The sequence below is a fragment of the Ammospiza caudacuta genome, chromosome 22 (assembly GCF_027887145.1).
Source record: "Ammospiza caudacuta isolate bAmmCau1 chromosome 22, bAmmCau1.pri, whole genome shotgun sequence".
Lineage (NCBI taxonomy): Eukaryota > Metazoa > Chordata > Aves > Passeriformes > Passerellidae > Ammospiza > Ammospiza caudacuta.
This window is the reverse complement of record NC_080614.1, coordinates 7,746,436-7,767,412: the sequence shown is the minus strand read 5'-3', so window position 1 is coordinate 7,767,412 and position 20,977 is coordinate 7,746,436.

The window sequence follows — 20,977 nt, the reverse complement described above, 5'->3', positions numbered from 1 at the left end:
AAATGGCATTTGGGTGGATTTAGGGAGAAAAATGGGTGGTTTGGAGGAATTTCAGGAGAAAAACGGACATTTTTCTCATTTATCCCAATTGTGCTTTTTTTAAAGTCAGTGCCAACCCTCAGGAGCCTTTAGGGGAAGCAGCTCTCAGCTTGGTGCTGAGTTCACCTTCTCACCTGGTACCTGCATGCTCTGGCACCTCTTCCAAGCCAAATTTTAGGAATAAAACACCTGGAGAAAACGAGAACTCCAAACTCATCGCCCCTCAGGGCTTCTCTGCTTCCCACTGATTGAGGAGAATATTTTTTTTTTTCCCCCTGTTCCAATCCAGGCTGAAGACAGCCTGTGTGGTTTCTTCTAATCTGCTCCTGGAACTGCCACCAGCACGTTGGATAGCTGGGATTTGGAATGTTAACCACAGAATCAGCCTGAGGAATTTATAATTCACCTCAGCCATGGTGGGATTTGGTACAAGAAGATCATTATTACCTCGAGATGGCCTTCAGGTCATTAATTTAAATTAGAAATGCCTTCAAACAGGATATTGTGCTCCTTCCATAGGATTTAAAGCTTAAATAAGCTCCAGAAATCCTTGCTGCCAGATAATTCTGTTGGCAAATGTGGATCACCACTTCCTGACAGTGCCTGTGGTTGTTGAAAATGGCATTAGAGACGTTCTTAATTGTGTTAATTATTATTGTTGCCTTTAAAAGACTGAAGCTTCACACAAGATAATCACTTGTCACTGTTCTTTGGGGGTTTGGCACTGGAGGGGAAGTGGTTTCTTGCATAACTGGATTCAGGCTAAAAATAACTGTGACCTTGTAAATGAGGTGGATGTTTCCTAGGGCAGACAACTCTTGGAGCAGGGGAGGCTGTGGGAGGGAGGTGTAGCTGGAAAGGGAATTTTTAACAACAGGAGACAGCACTGGGAAGTGGGAAAGGCTGAAGGAAGGACTGGGAGGGAGCTGGATGTGATGGGTGAATGGAGATCCAAAAATGATTTAAATATCTGAGGGTGCAGAGATGCTCCAGTGCAATGAAAGGGTTGGAGTGGAGGCAGCCTGGAGAGGCAGGGCTTTGGAACGTTCTGGGGATGGAAATATTGGAAATCATCTGCCAAACTGAACTGGTCAGATTGGAAATCATCTGCCAAACTGAACTGAGCAGTTTGGAAATAAATTGCCAAACTCAACTGATCAGGTTGGAAATGAACTGCCAAACTGAACTGATCCATTTGGAAATCAGCTGCCAAACTGAACTGGTCAGATTGGAAATCATCTGCCAAACTGAAGTGATTAGGTTGGAAATCAGCTGCCAAACTGAACTGATCAGGTTGGAAATCAATTGCCAAACTGAAGTGATTAGGTTGGAAATCATCTCCCAAACTGAACTGATCAGGTTGGAAATCAGCTGCCAAACTGACCTGATTAGGTTGGAAATCATCTCCCAAACTGAACTGATCAGGTTGGAAATCAATTGCCAAACTAAACACCAGCCAGCCTGGAGGGCAGAGCCTGCAATTCCTGCTCCTTGCTTGCTGTGGATGTGCCACAAGCAGAGCTCAGTGCCTTGGCCTCTGCTCCATCCCCAATGCCACAGCAATCTGATTTTTAAAAAAGCTCCCCCCAAAACTTAGCACTAAGCTGTGCTGCCAGGCTCAGCAGGAAAAACTCAGCAACATTTAAATTAACAGCTCTGTCAGCTACAAACTTTGCTCTCTTCGTGGTTTCAGTCAACTCCTCCACCTTTGATTCTGATTTCCTTCCCAGTCTGAATTCCCCCGTTCGGAATGGGGATTACCTCACCTCCAGGTGAGGTAATGTCACTGCATGACTGGTAAGAACTACAGCATCCCATTGAGAGATGCTCTGCCCAGGAGGAGGAGCCAAGCATTGCTACCCAGATATAATCTGGAGATTCTGGAATACCAGCACAGCTTCTCCACTGGATTTCCCAGAGGAACAGCAGCTGCCTCTCCTTCCAGCGGATCTTCAGAGGAAGAATACATCCTTTCTACAGGATCCCTGCTCCAGCAGAGCCACGCCTGACACTCCAGGGGTACTGCAGCCACATTTCCAATTGGACTGCTACCAACACTCTGCTCCATCCTCAATGCCACAGCAATCTGATTTTTAAAAGAGCTCCCCCCAAAACTTAGCACTAAGCTGTGCTGCCAGGCTCAGCAGGAAAAACTCAGCAACATTTAAATTAACAGCTCTGTCAGCTACAAACTTTGCTCTCTTTGTGGTTTCAGTCAACTCCTCCACCTTTGATTCTGATTTCCTTCCCAGTCTGAATTCCCCCGTTCGGAATGGGGATTACCTCACCTCCAGGCTTTCTGTGTGCCCCAGATTTGCAGCGAGGGGCTGAGCTGTCAGTGCTGCAGCATCCAACCTGCTGATTGCAAACGTACCTGAGGAGGTGTTTGCAGTGAGTGTTGGGTGATCACAGCACACACAGAGCCCAGATCCTCCCAGGCCTGGGGCAGCAACCTTCATTCCTGCAGCCTGCAGCCTTTCCTCCTTGTTTTAATGATGATTTTCAGTTTTCCTCAAGAGGCATTTTGTTGTTGGTCCTTCTTGGAAAGCTCAGAGCGGATGCTCGCTGCTGGTTGCGGATAATACAAAATCATTATTATAACACAAAATTGGTTTTTTCCCCCTCTTTTTAACCACCCAGAGCTGTGCCATTCCTCGCTCTGTCTTCCCATTTCTTGCTAACTGAGGGAAGGAAAGCTCCCTGGCAGTTTGCCACACTGAAACCCCCCAGCCCTGATTTATTATCACCAAAACCAGCTGCAGATGTTGGCCAGGCCAGGGCTCTGCTGCCAATTAGGGCGGCTCATGCAGAGATTCCTGCTCTGTTTGCCTGGCACTGCTGATGGGGAGTTCCAGGAGAAAAAAATTGGGCATTTTTGGGGAGTTTCAGGAGAAAAACGGGTAATTTTTGGGAATTTAATAAGAAAAATGGGCTTTTTTTTTTTTGGGGGGGGGGGGGGGAGTTTTAGGAGAAAAACAGTAATTTTGGGGAATTTCAAGAGGAAATTGGGTGTTTTGGAAGATTTCAGGAGAAAATGGGCATTTTTGGGGGAGTTTCAGGAGAAAATAGGAATTTTTGGGAATTTCAGGAGAAAAATGGGTCTTTTTTGGGAATTTCAGGAGAAAAGTAGGAATTTGGGGGGATTTCAGGAAAAAAATGGGCATTTTTGGGAATGTCAGGAGAAAAATGGGTATTTTGGGGGGAGTTTCAGGAGAAAAGTGGGTATTTTGGGTAAATGTCAGGAGAAAAACGGGCATTTTGGGGGAATTTCAGGGGAAAAATGGGCATTTTTGGGAATTTCAAGAGAAAAAAGGGCATTTTTGGGAATTTCAGGAGAACAGTGGGTGTTTAGGGGGAATTTAATGAGAAAACAGGCATTTTGGGAAGTTTCAGGGGAAAAAGGGAAATGGGTTTCACCTGGCCAGGTAGGGACTGAAGCAGTGTGGGACAAAATTTCAGGGATTTCAGCCCATTTTTTGGATTTTTTGCTGTGCTAATGAACCCGAAAATTCCACACTGAAACTCTTCCCCAGCCTGTGTGGTTTGGGGGGTTTGAAATTTGTCTGGGGTTCACTGGAAGTTTGTCTGAATTTTCGTGTATTGGAAAGAAACTTTGAGTTTTCAGCAGCCTCCAAACCTCAGCTCAGCCCCTCTGCCTGGGAGGGTTTGGTTTCTGAAACCATTTGAGGAATGGTGATAGAAAATGATTTTTGGGGGATTTTTGGATGAAAACAGCAGCACTGACAACTGTGGAGACAGGAGAGGAAGAGATTCAAACATTTCCAGCGTTGTAAAGCACAGCCAGCCTCAGGTTTGATATTTCCTCCTGCTGTTAATCCATTATTTAAATCAAATTGGTCACAAATCTAGATAATCTCATTCAAAATTAGGGTGATATCAAACATGATTCCTTGAATCCCTTTAAACTACTTCTAATACATTTTTAGTCCTTGATCTTTGTGGCAATTTCAGCAATAATTTCCCAATATTGCATTTTCAGTGCTCCACGTGACCTGTTCCATCCACAAGGCTGCTCTAAGAATTACAAACATGATGAATATCACCAGCTTGGATTTTCAACACTCTGTGCAGCATTGGAACTGCAGTTTGACCAAGTTCAATACAGCTGAGGTCTGTGGGAATTAAAATGGGGTGGAATTATCTGAGTGCAGAGTGAAATAAATGTGTGAAATTGTGGGAGAGGAAAATCTGAGAGAGTTTCATTCATTGGTCTCATTTGAACTTGTGATTGTAGGATGCTCCTATGGATTGTGGCCCTTAGTAAGGAGCCTAAATAATTTATTTTTCCTTAAGTCAGTGTTTTTTAATGTTGCCTAAAACCCTTGAAATTCAGCAAAAAAAAAAAAATCTGCAACTTATTAATTCTCACAGACCTCCTTAACACAGGGTTTATATTTATGCTGTGTCCAGAGGTTTTCTAAAAATAAATAAATAGTTCAGGAAAACTTAAAGCTGCCTTTTCCCAAACATTTACCGCTTCCATGGTGTGTCTGTGTCCATCTTTTTATGCTTCCTATAATTTTTAAGGTCAATAGGAAATAAATAAAATCTCAGGCTGTGGGAAATGGATTTGTAGAGAATTCTCCAAGCCTGACAGAAAGCTCACACAGTGTGTGCATCTGTATGCAAATTTTGAAATAAGAAACGCTGATTTAGAAATGCCATGGAATGGGACAGATATTTCTGAGAGAGAAATGGAACTAGAGACAAGTTTCAAATGATGGTTTTGTAAAAAAGACTGGGTACTTTGGAGAAATAGAACTGTGAAAGATGCATTGTAGGAGGGGTAAAACTACCACGAGGGGTAATTTTAGATTATTAACTTTAGGACATTTACAGCATGGTTGATAGGCCAAGAAACACTTATAATCTATTGTAATTAGGAAATAGTTGGCTTCTGATTGTGATGGTGTGAATTATAACATCTGTGTTGTCTCATGAGACAATGAGACTGAAAATGGAATAAAAGAGAGAGAGTCAGTCTCTTCACATGAGACTGAAAATGGAATAAAAGAGAGTCAGTCTCTTCAATGAGACTGAAAATGGAATAAAAGTTTTTTGCCCCATCTCTGGGTCAGAAAAGGACCTAATCCAACAGTTTATAACCTGTGTATTTCCAGCTCTGGATATTGGATTTAAAAGCAGCTCTCAGGGAGCTCCTCGGGTATCAAGTGCTGAGTGCTCCACATGGAAGGAATTCCTTGTACACACAGGAGATCAGAGCCTATTAGCCACCAATATTAGATTAAATGAGACTAAACACTACAGAGGGTGATTTTTCCCTTCTCCCAGAGGTTTATTATTGCCCTAATGCAAAGCACTGCTTTGCTGGAGAGACTTTGCTGTGTTTAGTCTTTCCCCAGCTCGGGATGCTCCGAGGGGATCCCGGAATTTCAGGCCTTATCTCCAGAGCAATCTGATGCACGGCCCCAGCAGAACTGAGGGGTGAAACCCTAGAGCTGGGCTTTGCTCTGACTTAATAGCAACATAAAAGACTTGATTTTCCCCTTTAAGGGCTGAGATGGATTTCACCATGAAGATGTGGTGTTGTGTTACCAGAACGCACCGAAAGATTTTTTTGCAAGCAAAGCCCCCCAGTAAAGTTCTACAGCTCCTGTTGGGGTTGAGGAATTGGGGTGATGCTTGAGAAGGGCCAAAAACCTAAAACAGCCACCTAAAAAGCAGGAAAAGGAGTTTGGGTAGTGCTGAAGCTTCCCTGGCAATGACACTTGGCTGAGCTCTCTGGGCATCCACAGTGCTGTGTGTGCTCAGTGTGTGGGATGAGGCTCTGCAAGGAGGAGGTTTTTGTTTTGTCTCTGCTTTGTCTGTTTGGGAAACTGGAAATTGGTTCCTTCCAGCAGGAATTGCTGCTTGCCAAGGGCACACATTCCCTGGGATCTAAATGTTGTGGCAGAGCTGGTGAATGCTGAGTGTCTTTCTTCATTTTTCACTTTCTCTAAAGAAAATGCCATGAAAATTTTCTGTTGGGTCTCCTGAGGGAGTTAAGTGATGCTTGGCCAGGTGAGTTCTACTTAAATCTCAGGGATCCACAGGGAAACAACAAAATTGACACAATTTATGTCCTGTTTTCTTCTGCCCAAACCCAAATCTACTCTTTCCTCCAGGCTCTGGAGATCTCTGCACTGCAGGATTCCAGTGGATCCTAAATTCCCTCCAGTGGGGGAATCTGAGCAAAACAAATCCCACATTCTGCTCAGAATTTGTTTTTGCCATCCAAATGCACAAAAATGTTGCCAAAACCACACTGAATCCAAATGCTTCACAGATCTCAGTCAGATTTTCCTGAATTTTTATTTCAGAAGGAGAAAATAAAAGCTGCAGCAGATAAAATAAACCCTGGTCATGCTGTTATCAAGTGTTACTCTGGATTTTCAGGGATTTCTCCAGAAATTTTTCTGTAGAATGAACATAACACCGTTAGAAATTTGAAACTGGAGTGAAGTTTGGATGTAATGGAATATTTCCATCCACTCAGGTTTTAAATGACCAAATTGATTTTGGAATTTTGCTCTTGCCTAAAAATCCACGAAATTTAAAAATCCTAGAATTCTTTATGAATTGAAACCCCCTTTTCTGCACAGACCTGATTTTCCCTTCCTGTGAGGGGGTACAGAAATCTTTGAGTAGTTCAGTGAGTATTTTACACCTGGTACCTGCTCACCTGTGGTGGGGATGAATTCCCACCAAGAATTTTTTGTCAGGTCCAAAGAACTCACCTGCAAAGGAAGGAATGATCCTGAATCTTCCAAATCCCAATGAACAGCCTCAGCCACAACATTAATATTTATTTTGGTGGTGTTTGGAAGGCTTTTACTGTAATTAATAATGACCTGAGCAGTGCAGCAGCAGCTGCACTTGTGTTTGGTGGAACCAAGGATAATATTTTCTGATTTAAGAAGCCTTCATAGGTGATTTCAACCTCAAGCCTTAAATAAAAAGGAACCTGCAGAAGAATTTTTCAGCCTACAGATCCACAGCAAGATACGATGAATATAAGAGGTGCAACTACTCCAGGTTGTTAACCTGTGTGTTATTCTGCTATTGACATGAATTTGGGATAGAACTTCAGAGTCTGAGTATAAAAAAAAATATTTTAGATTAAAATGGAGCAAACCTTGTGCCCTGATGAAGTGGGGAGTGAAATCCCTTTGGGAAAAGAGGAGCCAGCAAAGGTTGGTGGGCCTGGTGTGGCTGGAACATCTCACCAATGTTCTAGCTTTAATTGAGTTATTTCACTTTTAATAACGTCTGGAGACAGGGAACCCAAGCCATGGGCAAAGTCTCACCTGCTTTGTGAGAAATCCTTCATTTATATCCTGATGGGCGTGTTTGGGTTAAAATTTGTAGAGTTTGGATGATTCTCTGTGGTATTTGTGCTCCTCAGCCAAAACAGGAGGAATTTTGCAGCCTACAGATCCACAAGAAGATAAGATGAATATAAGAGGTGCAGCAACTCCAGATTGTCACCCTGTGTATTATTCTGCTCCTGATTATTAATTATTATTATATAATAATTATAATATATTAATTATATTAATTATTATTAATTTGGTGTACGACTTCAGAATCTGAGGTACAAAAAACCATGTTTTAGATCAACATGGAGCAAGCCATGTCCCCTGATGGAGTGGGGAGTGAAATCCCTTTGGGAAAAGGGTTTTTGTTCCTGACAAAAGAGGAGCCAGCAAAGAAAGGTTGGTGGGCCTGGTGTGGCTGGAACATCTCATCAATGCTCTGGCTTTAATTGAGTTCTTTCACTGCTCATACACTTTTAATAACATCTGGAGACAGGGAACCCAAGGCCGTGGCTTCTGTTTCTGATAGATTCCTTTGCACTGAGATTTAATGGATTAGCCAAAATGATGTGAAAAAATGGATCTCTGATTTATGACCTGCAATTTTTCGCTTACTGCAGCATTTTTTTCCCCCCTCAATCAGTGTTTTCCACCCTGTTAAAGCCTTGTGTGAATAAGTGCTATGTTGTGTTTCTGGATTTGCCCCGAGGGCTCATCAGACGACCCTTTGCCTACAGTCCCCACCAGGCCATTTAAACAGGAAGTTTAATTTTATAGTATTAAAAAAGAGAAAACGGTACTTAATTATCTGGCTGTGAAACAGCAGTACTCTTTCTTAATTTTAGTAGCTAATAAAATGCTGTTCCTGCAGTTAACTACTTCTGGTCCAAATGCACTACAATTTTGGCTATTTGAATAGAATATTTTATGAACTGTTATATATTGCACTACAGTTTTTAAACTCTGCTATGACATATTTCTCTCAAGATTTATTAGCATTTTTTATTTAAAACAATATATTAAAGAGAGGAGAAAGAGTAATCTTAGCTAAAATTCAAATATTAGAAAAACATAACCTAGACCAAATCTTTTCATTTAACTTCTCCCCCCTCCTCCTCCACCTTCTCCTCTCCCACCGTTGCTATAAAAAAGTTTTTTGGAACAACAACCCACACCTGCATCATTAATTCAATATGTCTTCCAACATGACTCAAATCAGAGTATCAGTTTCAGGGGCCATTTGCTACTTAAATGACTTTATGAAAACAGAACAATGAGCTGCCCCTATGCAGCCCTGACTCCAACTCTGGCTAAAATAAACCTCGACATCTTTTATATCCCCGTGCATTTCTTTCTTTCCCAACAGTTTTCTCTCTGCTCCCCCTCCCCTGAAGCAAACAGGCTCATTAAGTGCCAGGTCTGTTGTGCGCAACTGTCTTTAAAAACTCGTTAATGCCTCGAGCTGGGGCAGGGTGTCTGTGCCCAAGCCCATCTGGAAGTCTGCTAAATTAAAAATTATTTGGGGTAAAAGGCTTTTGTCTCAGCCCAGGCTCTGAGGGAAGAGGCTCCTTGCTCATATTGACAATATTGGGGTTTTTCCCCCATTTGAAGGCGCCGAGGAAGGAATGGTGCTGACGGCAGGAGCTGGGTTGGTCCCATCGCTGCAATGGGTTGAGGGTGAGCACTGGGAGGATTTTTTTCCTCAAGTTTTGGGTGAGAGAGAAGCTGTCTCACAAAACTGGGGCTGATCAACTACCTCAGCTTGTGATGGGGAGGTTTTGATGAGATATTAGGAAAAAAGTCTACACAGAAAGGGCACACAAAGCCCCTCAGGGGTTACACCCAAAAATGGACCACACGTCACAGGTTTTTATATTTTTATAAGTTTGGTCCATTTTCATATTGGGATTCAATCTTCCAATTACAGCTTCAGGTAATGAAGGAATTTACCCCAAGTTTGCTCACCCCAAAACTCATTTTTGTTTAAGATTTTTGGGTCCTGAGTCAGTGAGGTTTCCTTGATCGCCAGGCCTGGAGAGGAATTGTTGTGTCTGCCCAAAATGGGGAAGCAGCAGCTCCCACTGTCCATGGAGTTTAGAGTTCTACACTAAAGAACTGCAGGGTTACAAATACATGAAAAACAGGAAAAGCTCAAATCCTGAGGCATCAGGATGATCCTTCCAGCTCAAGAGATTCTAAGTGTCCAAAAAGGACGTGACACTTGGGGACATTGTTTAATGGTGAACATCTATAGCATGGTGTGGCTAAAGTTGATAGGCCAAAAAAAACCCATTTATAGTGTATTGTAATTAGGAAATAGCTAACTTGTGATTGCGATGGAGTGAATTATAACACCTGTATTGTCTCCCCTTCATATGGGACTGAAAATGGAATAAAAGTTTAAACACCTCTCCTCTCTGGGTCAGAAAAAGGCTCAGTCCAACATGCCCACACAATTCCTTCCAAGGAAATGATCTTTGTTTGCAGAAGGGATCAAAGCCCAGCGAGCATCTGCTGAGTCTTGGCTGTCACTTAGCGATGGAGGACACACAACTCCTGCTGCTCCCCCTCCATGGAACAGCAGCCAGGTGAAAAGGGAAAACCTTGCCATCAATTATGTGAGGAGGAGGAGGAGGAGGAGGAATAATAATAATAATAATAATAATAATAATAATAATAATAATAATAATAATAATAATAATAATAATAATAATAATAACATCATACTATATCTAATATATTAGATATATTAGATATCTATTATAAAGTACTATTATTATTATTAAAGTATAAATAAAATAGTCTAAATAAAATAAAGTATGTATAAATAAAAAGTATTCCTATAAATAATAAAGTATAAATAAATAAAATAAGAAAGTGTACTTAATATAGTGTAAATAAAAGCATAAAAGTATCTATATTAGAGTATACTTAATAAAATAGAAACAAAATTATATTAATACTAATACTAATACTACTACTACTAATAATAATATCATACTATATCTAATATATTAGATATATTAGATATCTATTATAAAGTACTATTATTATCATTAAAGTATAAATCAAATAGTCTAAATAAAATAAAGTATATATAAAATAAAGTATAAATAAAAAGTATTCTTATAAATAATAAAGTACAAATAAAATAAGAAAGTGTACTTAATATAGTGTAAATAAAAGTATAAAAGTATCTATATTAGAGTATACTTAATAAAATAGAAACAAAATTATATTAATACTAATACTAATACTAATACTAATACTAATACTAATACTAATACTAATACTAATACTATTTTGTGTCATTCTATATATTATTATTACATACTGTATCTAATATATTATATATATTAGCTATCTATTATATAGTTATTATTATTAAAGTATAAATAAAATAATATAAATAAAATAAAGTATAAATAAAAAGTATTATTATGAATTATAACGTATAAATGCATAAAGTAATAAATTCAACTTAATATGGTATAAATAAAAGTATAAAAGTATATATATTAAAGTATACTTAAAAATATATAAATAAAAAGTATACTACTACTACTATTTTGTAAAATTCTATATATTATAATTACATACTATATCTAATATATTGTATATTAGATATCTATAATAATATTATTATTTTTGTTGTTGGACAAAGGTTTAATCATGTTCGGTCTGTTCATCTGAGCCTTAATAGACTCACAAAAATATCAATATCAGCCTTGCAAGCACCTTGGATGGCAGCAAAAATAAATGAGGTTATCATGGGAGTCTCCTCACACTGAGGAAATGCATCTCCAGCACTGGAAAAATCTTTATTTTTATCAGAGATTTGCCTGCTCATCCCATATCCCAAATGGAGCTCTGAATTGCTTGAAGGGGAAAATAAAAAATAAAAATCTTCCTATTCACTTGCAAAAAGCTGCTGCTTGTTATATCCCTTCTGGTTTGCTGCCCCTAATATAGACATAGCTAAAAATCTTCCCAGATCTATTTTGAGGGCTGTCTGAGCATAAATATTTCATTGATGACAAAAAAGTGGCTTGTTGGTATATTTGAGAGTCTTCAAGAGCTAAATTGGGATTGGATGGGAGCCAGGATCGTGCATTGGGGAAGACAGTTTGTACAATGTGTAGCAGGGAGGGCAAGGAGGAAATATGGCAGGTTTGAAAAAAAGCCAAAAAATCAAACAACAACAAAGAAAACCTGAGGTGGAAACAAGGAAAATGCTGCTGAAGATGGTGATTGAAATCAGAGTAATGGGAATGAAAAACAGGTTTGATATATGAAGCATAGGAAGAAATAAAAATGGGTTACTTTTAGCAGCAGAGGTGCTTATTTGTGTCACAGTTGTCTTGAAATCTGGGTGTAGAATTCAGAGTTGAGAGGAAATCAAGAGAAGCTCCACAAAGATAATTCTGTGGGAGGAAACAGGAGGTAACAGCAGAAAATCCTGTGCAGGCCAATATTGGCAGCTCTGGATGAACCAGTGGATGAAAAAAAGCCCAAGAAATCCATCCTTGAGGGCTCCAAGGCTCTCCTGACTTTGAGAGGAGCTGATGCATCAAAGGGAATTGGAGATCACGGCCCTGTCACCAAAAAAAGCCAAAACCCCAAAAAAGCCTTGGAAGCTGCAGAGCCAGGATCAGCTGTGCTTTTTGGTCCAGACTGGGATGGCACAGGGAATCACTGATGCGCCAGGGGAGGCTTTAAACACTGATGGATTAAAAAGGAGTAAAAAGCACAACTGGTGATGGCTGAACTTCATTAATTTCAGCCCAAGTGCCTAAGACGCTGTGGAAACGTCACTGCTTGTTGCAGGAGTGGCTGAGGATGAGGAGGTCTGGCTGAGGAGTAACCCAATAGTAGCTGCTGGGTGGTAAATTTCTGCACACCCTTCCTGAGTGGGGGCCTGCTCCTCCACCCTCCTTGGTGCAGATTTTAGGGACATCCCAGCACCCCTGGGGAGGAGGGCAGAGGAATTCCCGGCTCTTACCTGAATAATGCTGGAAGGAAGATGTTTATTTGATGTGAAATTCATGAAAGTGCCCAAAATTGGCTGTACAGGAGCAGGTAATGAGCCCCTTTTGGAACCACTCTCAAAGCTGGTTGAGTCTTCTTGAGCATGAAACCTGATGAAAACTTTAACAGAAAATATTTCATCTCTAATTCTCAAATCAGGCCTTGACTTTCTGGTGAGATGTGGGAGAGATGATCCTTGCTGAGACATCAAGAACTGATTACTAAATTACTTTTTATTCATAACTGATTAGAATGAGCACAGTCTATATCTGAAGGCCTGTAGACAGAGAATTAAACTCATCTTGGAGCTCCAGCCTTGGCTTTCCCTATTCTCTGTCTCCTGGCCCATCCTAGACCCAAAGCTGTGCCACCAGACGGGTGAAAAGTGAAAAAAAATTCTCTGCTTGTTCCATCAATGTTCTCAAATCCTCCCAGCACTTGAAAGAAAAGGCTCTAAAGAGCTCCTAAGGGTCAGATTGGGCCATTTTTGTGCAACAGCAGTGTCACAATAACTTGAGGTGAGCACCTGGCCCACAAAACCGCTTTTCAGGAGTTTGGTTGTGATGCTGAAATTTAGGCACTGATGCATCCAGAGGGAATGATGTTGGTGGGAAGCATCAGGAGAGTTCAGGACATGGTGAAATATTAAATTACACAATTTTTCTAAATCTTTCAGTGTTCATATCTGTGCCAGGCTGAGGAAGACATCCCAAACCCTCCCAGATTCACTTTGGCCTGCAGAGAGCAGCTCCCTTTGGGGAACCAGACGCCTCTGTGGAAGGAAGAGCTGAACTCCAGTGACTACTTTGGGTTTGGCTCCTTGCAATTCTGACCTGAGGCTAATGCCCCATTATTCCAGCAGTGGCTGCTTGCTTGCTGTCATTTCAGGCACCCCTCAGTGCCAAGCAGCCCTCAGTATTTACCCACCTGAGCCTTATCAGTGCCTGCTCTCTGTAACCCGGATCCCTGGGCCATTATGGAGATTTGGTGGCTGCTCTCAGTTGACACACTTATTCTCTAAAGACAACATCCCAAATGAGTCTATTAGGGCTGGGAGCTGCTGAGCAGGCTGAGATCAGAGTGTTTGCACTTCGAATTTGCTCAATTGGGCCCTTTCCATTATTGAGGCTGGGTGCCTCCTGCTCCCCGCCCTTGTTCCCTGCATTAACTCTCTATTACCTTGTTTGTTCAATGCCAGCTTATGAATGTCAATTTGTTCTCCAATTAGCTCTGCCTTATTGACTGCCCTCAGACTGCCCAGCTAAGCTTTCTGAAGTGCCTATCACTATCAAAGTGATTTGTTTAATTTTTTAAAGGGATATAACTTTAATGCGTCCTTTTATTCTGCTGTTATCTTGGTTGCCCCTATCTGGAGTCCGTTTATGGAGTGGGGTTTGTTCTAATAGCTTCATATCTGTGTTAATATTTCGTGACAGTTTATGTACTTAACTCGTGTGGGAGACACATTAATTCTCCTCTCCTGGCTGTGATGGACTGGCAGGAACCTGTGAGAGGAACACAAATTTCCCAGAGGTCTGGAGGGTAAATGCGGATGGGGTTTGTGGGAGGAAAATTAAGAAATTAATTTGCTTGAGCACCTCATTCCCTCTGCCATGTACAGGAGAGATTTTCCTCTGTGGGACTCAGCAATATCCTGGTTTTCCCAGTACATCAGTTGTAGGTGGAGAAGGAATTATGGAATATCCTGAGCTGGAAGAGACCCACAAAGATCCTCCAGACCAAATCCTGATCCTGCACAGACACCCCAACAATCCCACCCTGGGGTTAACTGGTTGTATTTGAGATAAAAGAAACATCTCAGGTGTTAGTTTTTTGGAGTTTCTAAATTTTTTTTCCCATGTGTCTCCATAAAAGTGAAGTTTCAAAGCCTTTCCTCTCATTCCTGAGTTCTTTTTTAGCAGCACAGGGAATATCTCAAAGGGAAGCAGGATCCAGGTGATTCCTGACTCTTCTCCAGACTTTCTGCTCTGGACATCTCTGGGAATTCTCTGTTCCTAGGGGCAGGGCTGGGTTTAAATTCCCTGTGTTGGTGTTTATTGGGAATTATCTGTCACGGCAGAGACAATAACACACAGCACAAATGGTTTATTTTTCATTCTTCCCTCTGAACTTCAAACACCCTCAGCATCTTTGCCTGCCTTGGGTCTCCTGCTCCCAACCAGGAAAAGTTCCTTTTTATTTAGAGAAAAACTCCTGGAGAGATGACACTGGGAACATTTTATGCTGAGCTTTCATGGCTGTCCAGACCTTTTAGCTGTCAATTTTAAAGTCTGGATGGAAAAAAAGAAAAATGAAAAGAATAAAGAGGAAAAGAAAAAATGAGGAAATAAAATAGGAGAAGAAAGAAAGAAAAGGGGGAAAAGGAAAAATCCTTTTTTTTTTTTTTCCTAGAGCTTTTGGGGGAGGGAAGAAATTCAGTTTTTCCATCTGTTTTAGACTTGATTCATGACACCCAAAGGAACTGGACCCAGATCTTGTAGGGACACAAGGTGTGACACTGCAGGTGCTGAAGCTCTTTGAGAGACTTCCCTGACCCCTGATCCCAAGGGAATGTGGAGTTCTGAGGGATCCCCAACTGCTGCCCACAACTGCTGGGAGTCCAGCCTGGCAAAATACAGAAATTAAATCAAACTTCAGAGTTTCCTGCTATTTCATTCCCTCTTTTCCACAGCAGCTTCTCTTCGTGTTTTCCCACCAATTTTTTAACACTACTCCCCAAATCCATGAATAATTGGGTTCATTGGCTCCCCAAGCACCCCAAATATTGCTGTCACTTCTTGGTTTGGACATTCCAGTTCTGTTCTGATGGATTAGATCAGTGCCGCTGAGCAAGGAAACACAAACCCAGCTTTAATTTTCATCAAATATTTTCCATGATATGGCCATTGAATCCACTGTCTGAAAATAACATTTCTCAGCCAACAATATTCTTTTCGCAAGCAATCCACCTCAAAAAAAGTTATTTGGATTTGCTGAAGAAATAAAATTGGGCCAAAAGCAGAGAGAACCTAGGAAGGGAGACAAGGAATGGTTTTGTGAGGGGTTTGCTGCTTTTTTCTGCCTGAGACAGGTGGGTTTGGGCATCAGAGCAGTGTCAATAAATGGCTTTTGCAGTTATCTAAATGCTTTGGCTCTGCTTGGGCATTTAATCTCTTGTAAAAGCTGTTTATTGCTCTCAGTGCTGCTCTGTGAGGGCACAAATGCCACAATTAGGCCTCTCAGAGACTTCCCAAAACACAACTGATTAAAGGTCAAGCAGAAAAATTGAAATGCTGCTCTCCTTAATGAAGAGAGCATAAAACTCCTGCATAAAGCTCAGAATCAGTCCCAAATCTGGGTGGGAGGATGAAGGGGATGTGGATCCTCAGGAGGGTGAGGCCATTGGGGCTGTGTTTGGTTTCCAGGTAACAAATTGCCACCACCAAAGGTGTTCCTAAAAGTCCATTTGAGTTCTCTCTTCCCCAGGCAGATTGTTAACCCCAAGGTGCCGTAAAATGTAAGCGGCATTTAGAGGTGGCATCACAAAGAAGGGGCAATCAAAGCTCATTAACACCGGAGTTTATAATTGCAGATTGCTGTAATTTGTGGTGGATTCGGGATTTATTTCAAGGGTGTTATTTCTGCTGTTGGGGGCTAATGAGTGGTGGGAGAAATTTATGTAAGTTTAGGCATTTCTTCTTCTTTAGCAACCAATTGACACCAAATGAAGACTTCAGCTTTTGGTTTGTGATCAGAACAAGCACCCCAATAAATATTACCCTAAATTTAGCTGGGGGGAACCCAGACCTTTCCAGGTCCTGTTTTTAGTCCCTCCTCTTGCAAGGAAAGGAATCATAAAATCGTGGAATCATTAAGGTTGGAAAAGACCTGTAAGATCATCAAACCAGTGCCACCACAGAACCATGTCCCCAGCTGCCACATCCACGCGTTTTTTGAGCATTTCAGGGATGGTGACTGCACCACTGTGCTGGGCAGTCTGTGCCAGTGCTTTACAGCCCTTTCCATGAGAAAATCTGTCCTAATACCCACCCTGAGCCTGCCCTGGCCTAGCCTGGGGCTGTTCAGGGAGTTTTGCAGAGCCACAAGGTCCCTCCTGAACCTCCTTTTCTCCATGCTGAGCCCCTTCCCACTCCCTCAGCTGCTCCTCAAAGATTTGTGCTCCAAACACTTCCTGAGGATTTGTTCGTTTTAATTAAAAACATGTGGAGGATGAAAATGAGGCATCTTCCTTCAGGGTTTTGCGTGGAGGAGGAGAAGAGAGGAAGGAAAAGAGAATCTAGCAGTGGACAAATATTGGGATTGTGACCACCAGCCATGTGTTCACAGCACACAGCAACTATTTAAAACATAAAGACAAGTTTCAGGGAATTTTTGTACTGATTTCAGTGCCTGATATTTATATTTGTATAAATCGCAAAGGCAGGTGATGCCCAGAGGAGGATGGGCCTGTCCTTTGGATCAGAACTTCCTGCTCATCTCTTTAGTGAAAGGAATTCATTTGGTTCCTTGATTTTCCTTTTCTTTTTTACATAATAAATACTTTCTTAAAAAACAATTTCTTAATAAATAATTTCTTGTAACCATTTTTTGTTGTGTCTAGGGGTGCATCCAAACTCAGGAGTGTTTGAGCTCAGCCCTGAGCTCATTTGCTTTCATGCAGCATTTGGCTGATAAAAGGCAGGGCACAAGTTCTTACCCTAAACCAGGGAAGTGTCCTAACCTTCCACAGAGGTGACACCTGAGTTAGTCCAAGATTTAAGGAAATTCATAATTAGGGATTTTAATTTACTTCATAGGATCTTTGAGAGGGGTGAATTTAGGTAAAGAATTGGGAGGTGTGCAATTAGGCCTTGCTGCTGATGGGAAACAAAAGGAAAAAATGATGGAAAACCAGCTTAGATTTTTAACTGTTGTTCCATTCTTTAGCTCCAAGACCTGCTTTAACGTAGCCTGATTGCTGAGGTAAGTTAAACTCCTAATCACATTGACCCAATTATCATCCAGAACATTCTGTTCCCTTCCTCTGAGGTTTGGAACTTGTGACTTCGCAGCTCCCTCCAGTTGTGACAGTGGTGTCACAGTCACTGATGTCACTTGATCTGCCCTGGCCTGGTTTTTCCCTCTCTGTTTCCTCATCCCTGAGAACTCCTAGCTGGAGAGTTGGACTGTCCCACAAACCTTGTCCTGAAGTTAAAAACTTCAGGAGTTTTAACTTAACTCCTACTTAAGTAAGAGTTTTTTCACAGCGACGCTCGACTCATGGGGAATGAAGGGACCTCCCCAAAACAGAGGAGAGAAAAGAGAGAGGAGGGAAAAGAGACTCTAGCAGTGGAAAAATATTGAGACTGTGACCACCAACCACGTGTTCAGGGCACACAACAACTATTTAAAACAAAAAGACAAGTTTCAGCCTTGGAAGAAGTCAGAGGGATGAGTTGGGGCTACCTGAGCATCCTGGAGACTTCCAGAGCATCAGAAATTCTGCCTTCAGTGTCTGCAACAATATTTGCTGTAGAAAAAGGGTAGCAAAACCTAAAAATCCCAGCCCAGCAGCATCTGTGCACTCCCAGCCAAGATGCCTGAGGAGAGCCTGCGATTGCTTTAATTTTTATTGTTTTTCTGCACATTGACGACATTAAAAGATGTGCAAGTTTTATTTTTTGACTGCACTCATCGTTCACAAACCGAAATAAAAATGCAAACCCTCCAATTTAAGTCCTTCAGCCAAAAATATGTCAATTTGCAAAGCAAAAAATAGCAGCCCCTGCTATCCTTGACAGCTGCAGTTTGGCTGATTTTAGGAGATATCCCGAAAGGTGAGCTTGCAAGGATGTCATATCTGACTCTTATCTTTGAATCCCATATACTTATGTTTATTAAAATCAATATAATCCATTAGCCTACTTTGTTTCCATTTTTAATAATCTATTGATATATTGCCTGGGCTTTTATGGGACTAAACAAATTTCCTCTTTATGTGCCCTGTAATAGCCGGAGGTCAGGCTGCTTGAGAGCAGTTGCTGTATATAAATGTTTATTTACTGCCTGACTACTGATTGAGAACATATCTGGTCCACAGGCTTCAGATGGCTTTTAAACTAGAGATTTATGGCTTACTTCCTGTTTTCCAGACACAGTACACCATTTTTAAATAAAGTAATGAATGCAAGGTATTGTGAAAATAATAGCCAGGGATTGCCCCAAACTCCACGTTTGGGAGCAGGGCCTGTTGGGCCCTCTGTTATTTCATCATTCATTTGTTTTCTATTGGGGTGGGTTTTAGGGACATTAAACACTCTTCTGGTGCAGTTTCCTTTGTGCCCAGGGTGTCTTTGTAGTCTGGAGCAGCTCAAGTGCCCCCTTCAGCCTCTCCATGGCCAGGCTGGGAATCTGAAGGGAAGAGCCTTGCCACAGTTTGCCCATCCATTTTATTTTAGGGGGGGTCACTTTCTAGCAGATTCTTTTCTGTTAACCCCAAGTTTAGCAAAGCATTTACAGTTAGGATGGGTTTTACACAAGCCCAGGTCCCTCCTTTGTGTGGTTCCTTGCTGATTTTTGCTTCTAGCTGAGAGCACTTTACAGAAAATGCTCATTTTTAAGTCTCTAAAAGTAATTTTGACATTGGTTTGTTCTGTTTCTGTGCTTCTTGGACACCACATTTCATGACATGTCAATTAACCATGTTTGAGAGGCTTTTGTTCTCCAAAAGTGTGATTATCTACCCAGAAAAATCTTTTGTCCCTGCTGTGACAAGACAAGGAAATCACATTTTTCATCATGTTATTGTGATAAAAGCGTTCACTCATAAAATATCTCAAATTGGTGATGGCAGACAAGTGGCTCAGTTCACAGTTGTGACAATGGGATCCCTGTCAGCAGAAGTTTGCATAAGTTCCTGGTCTCAGGGTTAGAATTTCAGCTCCAAATCACAATTTCATACAATAAAATTGGCCATTATTTAGGACATCCCTGCCCCACTGGGATTATTCCACTCATAATTCCTGAGAGCCCAAATTCCTTGGCAGAGAATGGGGTGTGAGTACAAGAGCAACAAACTGGAATTTCCCCCTGGAGATGGGCTTGTTCATTTTTTTTTTTTTTTTGCAATTTTCATTGAACATCGCTCCCCTCTGGCCACAATAGGGTTCAAAATAACCATTTTTAAGGATATTTTGATTTTTTACAGAAACCTGTTGGTTTAAAAGTCCAACTCCACCTTGCAGGAGGTGAGGATTTCAAAGGGCCACTGAGGGTTGGTGGCCATAACCTGCTCTGCCTCATTTAGAGCCACCTGGGGCCCTGCTCAACCTAGGAGGGGAAATTTGTACTGATTTCACTGCCTGATATTTGTATTTATATAAATTATATTTATATTTATGCCATATTTATGTCTGTGGATGCCTTTAGGCCCAGACTGGGCCTTGCTCGGTGATTTTGGCATCCCCTCAAAGGACAAAGTTGGTGGCAAAGGGACTGAGCCACAGAGAATGTGCCAATTCCAATTTGTGCATCTTATACTTATGCTGGCCACATCTCTAGATGCTTTTTCAGTAATTTCAGTGATATTATTGTGATTTTGCATCCTGAAAAAGGCGTTGTGCATCCCTCCAGCTCTGAGGCTCTGTTTAGGCCCAGACTGGGCCTTGCTCGGTGATTTTGGCTTCCCCTCAAGGGACAAAGTTGGTGGCACAGGAACTCAGCTGCACAGATGTTCTAGCTCCAATTTGGGTGTCTTATATTCACCCTGGCCACATATAAATTTATATTTATGTCATATATATGTCTATAGAAGGCTTTAGGCCCAACCTTGCTTGGTGATTTCGATGTCTCCTTTAGGGACAAAGTTGGTGGCCCAGGGACTGAGCCCCACAGAGTGTGCCAACTCCAGTTTGGATCTCTCATACTCATGCTAATTTCTAGATGCTTTTTCAGTGATTTCAGTGATGTTATTATGATTTTGCAACCTGAAAAAGGTGTTGCGCATCCCTCCAGCTCTAAGGGCAGAGCTCTAGGCTGCTTCCTTAGGCGCAGGGTGATTTCACCCAGCTGGAAACCCACCAAAATAAAGATGATTTGTAACACTAAACCAACCCAGCTACATTTGGGCTTTGGAGTGTTGCACAGGGTGTTGTTTTAAATAGGAATAAAGCAGTGGCCTCTCCTTGCTGAGTGCCCTGCCTGCTGAGGAGCAGATCCCCTGGGTTTCATGGCTGTGTGTGATTCCCAGTGCTGATCTCTGGCCCCTAGATGATGCTGTTCATCTGTCAGCATCCAAGAGTGCCTCTGACAACAACTGCAGTGTTTTGGGGATGCTGCAGGGCGGCAGGAGTTCAGTCAAAACCACCAATTACATTTTGTCCTGCGAGGAAATGAGAGTGAAGAGAGGTGGCTGTGAAAGTGCCACGTTGGAGTGGCCCTGACACACAGATATAGGCCCTTTGAGGGAGTTTTATGTGTATTTTTAACCTTTTATCCCATTAAAATGAGTCCTAATGGGGGCAACACAGAGCAGGGTGTGTGCCTGGGGAACACAGAGCTCCTGCTCTTTAAAA